Source organism: Apteryx rowi, unplaced genomic scaffold, assembly GCF_003343035.1.
Source record: "Apteryx rowi isolate R43461 unplaced genomic scaffold, aptRow1 scaffold_6, whole genome shotgun sequence".
NCBI classification, from domain to species: Eukaryota; Metazoa; Chordata; class Aves; order Apterygiformes; family Apterygidae; genus Apteryx; species Apteryx rowi.
The window spans coordinates 4,731,821-4,737,980 of NW_020450871.1; positions in this window are offsets into that span (position 1 = coordinate 4,731,821).

The window sequence follows — 6,160 nt, forward strand, 5'->3', positions numbered from 1 at the left end:
CCCCGGGGGGGGGGGGACCAGCTGGGATGGAGGCGACCTGCGGGAAGGGGACCCGCCGGGACCGGGGACCCGCCGCCCCTGCGTCGGCCGCAGCGCCCTGTTAAGTGCTAAGTGCTGGAGTCCCTTCCCTCCCCCGCTTCCCACCGGGTCCCCCCCACATCCGCCCCGTCCCCATCTGTCCCCCTCGGAGCTCGTGTGTTTCGGCCTTTGTGTCCCAGCCTTCCTGCCGCCCCGCTCCCGTCTCCTTCTGCCCCATTAACCCACGGCACGAGTCCCGGCAACAAAGGGCTGAAACCTGATCCGCCGCTTTATTGAATCCCTATTGTTCTCCCGGCTAATTCCCCCTTGTCCTCCCTTCCCCGCCACGGGCAGGGGAGGGGGGACTGGGTCTTAATTGCTAAAACACTAACTACCCCGCCACCCGACTGCAGCGAAACCTGCAGCAGGTTGGGAAGGACCCAGGGAAGGGGCTGCTGCTCCTTGGGAAATTAATGCCTTTAATGCAAAGTTTGTCCCTGGGAAAATGCTGCCTACCCTAGTCCTAGGCCTGTCAGAAGGAATCGCAGGGCTTTTAAACAGGGGATTAAGGAAAGTGGTCACTTTTGACTCAGTAGGAAAAATCCCTCCATGACGGTAATGAAAGCCTGGATGATATAAGTATCTTCTGGTTCACAATAGCAATTAATATGGTAATATTCCACTATTAAAGATGCTAACATTAAGATGGAACTCGTACACGGTTAAAACATTTAATAGAGGGGAAAATGCATTCCTAGAGTATCAGGTAACAAAGTCAAATGGAGAAGGGGGGAGTGAAACTCTCTTAAAATAACAAAGGCCTCTATATTATTTTGAAAGGTTTTTAATACTTCCTTGCCCCTCATGGAAAACTTGCGATGTTTTGAGAGGCAGATACTAGTGAGTGCTCAGGAAGGGAGCTTGTGGTGGGTGTGGAGAGCTGTTCTCACAGGAGCTCGGCCCAGTTCCTGTTTGGAGCAGATGCCATGGGGTCCACCCGCTTCTGCAGTGACTCTTGGCCTCCAAGTGAGCACAGCCCATGAGGAGCCTGTGCTAGGAGAAAGATGTCAAAGCATCATAGTACCACAGAAAAAGTTGGGTTGGAAGGGATGTCTGGAGAGCTCTAGTCAAATGTCCACTCCAAGGCTAAATTCAGAGTGAAGCCAGGTTGCCCATGGCCTCACACAGCTGAGCTGGCTTTCCCCCAAGGAGGGATGTCCCACAGTCTCTCTGAGCTCTCTTCTGGGGCTGCATCATGCTCATCCTTGTTTGATTTCCCAGATGTAGTGGGTCCTTTGGGAATTGTCCAGAACCTGCAGTGCACCACATTCATGTGGAGTGAAGGCCAGAGTGATGTGAGCTTTTGGGATACCAGGCATCCAGCTAACTTGCACAAGGGCCTGCACTACTTAGGTCTATCATCTCACAGCCCTAGGTTTGCCATGCGAAGCTAATCCCACGCAAATGCCCCAAATGGTGGTTGTATCATGAGACATGGTAGAGTCCACTGTGTCTGCTGGAAGAGAAGGAAGGGCTAAGACCTGCTAACCCCCTGATTTGTAAATCCACTTTAGACTTCGTGCACACCCAGGGGTGTTATCACTTTGCCTAGCAGAGGACAGATAAAACTATGCAAAAATACTCTGTTAACAGGGTTTCTTTTAAATATTGAACTGTTTGGAGACAAATCAGCAGGTACTTATATAAAACAGAGTAAACTAGAGTAGATTTTTTTTTATTTTTAAAGACTTCTCCTTTTTTTTCAATTAAAAAGAGTCAGAATTTAGGTTTTTGCTTTTCAGTAGAATAAAAGTAATTTGCAAAGATAATAGTATGGTTGGAACGGGGGAACCTTTCAGCAGATCACTTGAAGAAGCAAATATTTACCAGCTGTCTCTGATGATGAATTTGAGACTGCTGTGGAGAGTATGGTCTTCATCCTGCCTACAGCTCTTCTGACTTCATCAAATCAGCCCATTTTCATTTAACAGTTATTTTTTATCTAAAATGTAGCATTCCCAGGAAAAATAAATTGTCTCCTGAAGCTTGCATTTTTGTATGTTTTATTTAAAATAAATTCTTCCTGGATGATCCCATGGATTCATTTAGGTCATTCAAGCTTCAGTCTTACAAACCACTCAGGTGGGCCCTTAAATTCTCAAATCATGGCTTTAGCACCAGGCTTAAAGCTCAGCTGGTGCTTAGAGGGGAAGAGCTGTCACAACAGCTTTTGCTAAAGCTGGCCAGGTCTTTGCTTCTCTGCTGAGCTGGAGCATCTCTACATCCCTCAATGTTCAGTAGGTAAACAAGTTTGAAGAACAGTTGTTTGCACAAGTGTTTGGGGAACAGTTGGTCTTTGCACCTCAATTGCAGTCCGATTACTTGGAGAGGAGTGCAAATCCAGGTAATGGCCTATACAGAACCCATGTGATGGTTTGTCCTTCTTCCTCACTAGCTAGCTTAAGTTGCCTCCACCAGGCTTCTTTCTTTCGTGTCTCTTGATATGGAAAAGTTGCAAAATAAAGCCATTCTTAGGGTCAGTCCCCTGACAGGTTTGCAGCTGAATCAAAGTCATGCAACACATGAGATGAGCGTCCATGTTGACCACCTTCTCCTGTCGCTGTTAGGCCAAAACTGGAGAAGACAGAAAGGAAAATGCATGAGCAACAGGCCAATAATAAGGGCCTGTGCAAGCAGAAGACACTACTCCCAGCACTACCCCATGCTGGAGGTTACACCCCTGTCTGATGTGCTGCTGAGGATAATCCATAATCTATACCAAGCAGATCAAGTAAGATTAGCAAAAACTGCACGTTCAACTTCCTGGGGTTAATTCAGATTATTCTGACTGAGCAGGTAAGGAGCAACCACACAAGCCACACAGCCAGCAGATCTGAAAGGACAGTGACCCCAGGGCAGCTAGGGTCAGTGCAGGCATGGAAACCTCTTCAACTGGAGGATGTGTATTTCTGCCAGCCCCTTGACTTATGACTTTATCGCCTTTCCCACAACCTGGTCTCAGAACAAATTTTCTTGTAACAGGCTCTAAATTGGCTCTGTTGCAATTAATAATGCAATGACAACATGGCACAGAGCAGTGGATCAAAACAGAAGAATATGAACGACAGAGAAAAATGCAATAACAGAGGCCACTGTTTAATTCTCTTTCTTTTCCTTCATTGTCTGTCATTATTCTGCTAGTAGCTGAAGTTGAAGACTTCAAGGAAATGGGGACCCTCCAAACAGGTGATCTACTGCAGTCAACATGATGGGAAAGCTGAGAGGTAACCTGTCGCTGCAACTCTGTTCCCAGGTCTGCCACTGAAAGCTTACCCTGTCTGAAGGGTTATCCAGTGCCTTCAGGTCTTCTCCCACCCTCGCCTTTTTGTCTAGTCAGATCATGAACTTCTCCTGGTGGAACCCTCTCACTGGCATAGAGCAAGCTCAGCCCTTCAGGCAAGAGGACTTTGTTAGCCAGTGCAGTGGAGGCAACTGTAATGCAAAGAAAAAAAGTAATAATAGGGAAAAGAACTATTTAAACTGATCAGTGGATGATACTGTAAGAGGAAGGAAAGGCTTAAATCTATAAAGGCAGTATAAAAATTGGGAATGCAGAAAGGGAAGTCAATTAGGCAAAAGAATTGCTTGCTGACGGAGGTCGCTGGGCCGAATTCCTAAAAGGATTCATGAATTGACTAAAAATACCCTTGGGATAGTTTGAGCACGGATTGAGTTACTGAAGGGCAATGCCCCAGATGACCCAGGAGACCCCTTCCAATCCTACAGTATAAACAATGATGCTATTAACATTTGTACTAAGTACCTGCTAGGGCTCCTTGCCTCCGACCACAGCACTTCTGCTCCCGTAAGTTGGCCTATTCCTGCTGGAGAAGCAGAGAGGCCAGGACAGAGCCTGAGGTTCAGCTCATTGCTGGCTGCATATGAGAGATGTGCTCTGCTCCACACCTTGACCCGGAGGGTCTCTTTTAGGCCCTAAGCAATTGCTCTGGTTTCTTATCCCTAAAACCACCCCTGCAGACAGGGAATTATGGAAAACCCTCATGACAGTGGTAGAAGCAGTGAAAGGCCAAAAAGATCAGTGGAAAAGCCTGACAGAAACCCTGCAGAGCTGAAAAGAACAACAGGAAGGCTGAAGAAAATCACTGGCAAGTAGAGAGACCCGTGCAAAGCGGAGAGACCTTAATGGCCAAGTAATGCCGAGAAGGCACTCACAGGACATGGGGGGAATGGGGAACAAACTGAGGAGTTTGCGGGCATGTATTATAATCATAGAAACCAAGCCAGTTGCATCTTAGGGGATAAAAAAAAGCCCAAAAGAATTTCGATACCACATTGCCAAATCCAGCAGGACCCATGGGACCCATCAGGATGCTCTGGACAACTTTTATCATAGATGTTATCATATACCATCCCACTGGGGAAGGACTTATTGGTGTACAAGACCCCACACATACGAGGGACTATGTGTGCGGGGGGTTGTGCTGACCATGGCAGGGGAAACACCATTTTTTTTATTAGTCCTCTCTCTTTCCATTAACATTATCATCCTAACTAGATCTGACTGAAATGACCCCCCTGCGGTGTCACCTAAGGGCACTGTCCTCCTCCCAGGAGATGGTGGGCCATAGTCACACCTCATGCAGGTAAGTTCATGCCTAATGCAAAGGCAAACCTTGGTGGCTCTTTTAGTCTCTAACGTGTAATTCAGGTACTGAGGATCAGTATGAAAACAAGGTTAGGTAAAAACATTCACTATCAAAGCTTAATTATGCATCCACAGGCCGAGGCTCATTATTCATCCTCCAACTTGGAAGCAAATTAGTCTAATGAAGCCATGAGGAGAAACAGAGAAACAGTGTATAGACTGGAGAATATCTGTGTTTGTGTTCAAATGTCAAAACCAGCAATGAGCTCTGGGTGCTACATTTGTCCCCGGAACCAGGCGTTTTCTGTATGTGGTGGCATATTAAGAGCATTTTATAGAAGGGAAGTCGCTTGTATGTGTGAATCTGATGGTGTTTGACGTTGGTGAGACGTGGGAGTTCAGCGCAGGCAGAGGGGCTCATTGAAAACTGAAGGTGGTCAGATGCCACAGAGCTAAAGAAAGCCAAACACAAGTGTCACCTGCCACTCTGTGTCAGCTAAACTTGAGGGTGAATTCATCCCTGACACAAGCGCCCTGGTGACAGCCAGCTTAGCCCCATGAAGAGTTTGGTGCCTGTGACACATAGTAAAAGTGGAACCAAATCCCAAGTGCTGGGAAGAAAAGAAACCAATAACTAACTATAGTTGGATGGCAGCTCTCTGTGGGTTTATTGTTCAAGTGTTTAAGAAGCTGAAGAATATAATTAAACTGCCCGGGAATGTATAATCACAGCAAGGAAGCCCTTTTGTCCTATTCCTTCCCTGCAGAATTTGGGGAGAAATGAAATTACATCATAGGAAAGGGACTTGATAGTCATTTAATTACTAGCTGTGATGCATTTGATGAGGCCCTCGATATCTCACTGCCACCAGGCCCAGTGGCTGTTTTGTGGGAAGGGTTGAACGGCAGCAGTGATGGACTGAAACGGCTCTCTGCCCCTCCACCCAGCTCCCCTCGGTTCTACACAATTTTGGAGCAGTTGCTTTGGCCGTCTATAAAAGTCACCTATAAACTATAACTCCCGGCACAAGTGGGAGAAGTCCGGGTTTAGGGACAGTTAGGGGCTTATACACAGCACACCATGGCAAGCCTCATGATATATAGCCCAGGTCTGAGCTCTGTAGCAGAACACAAAAGGTTCAAGCGACCTAGTAAAGACCATGCCAGTACCAGAGAACAAGTCCCTGTAGGCCCCCAAGTAAGCCATTCTCACTGCTTTATTCTCTCTCCCCCATCCTAATGTGCTTAACTATAAATGACCCCTTTATTTTTTTATATCTCCATTTCATTTCTTTTTCCTTCTTCCAAGGAAGCAGTAAAACAAGGAAGCCGAGAGGCAGAGCTCTTATTGTAAAGTGAGTGCTGACACATAGCAATTCTGGCGACCTCGCAGCTCTCAGTGAACGTTTGTATCGGCACAAGGAGGCCTTGGGCTTTTCCTCCAGGACTCCTCCTGATCCTGCTCCCAGGTGGGCT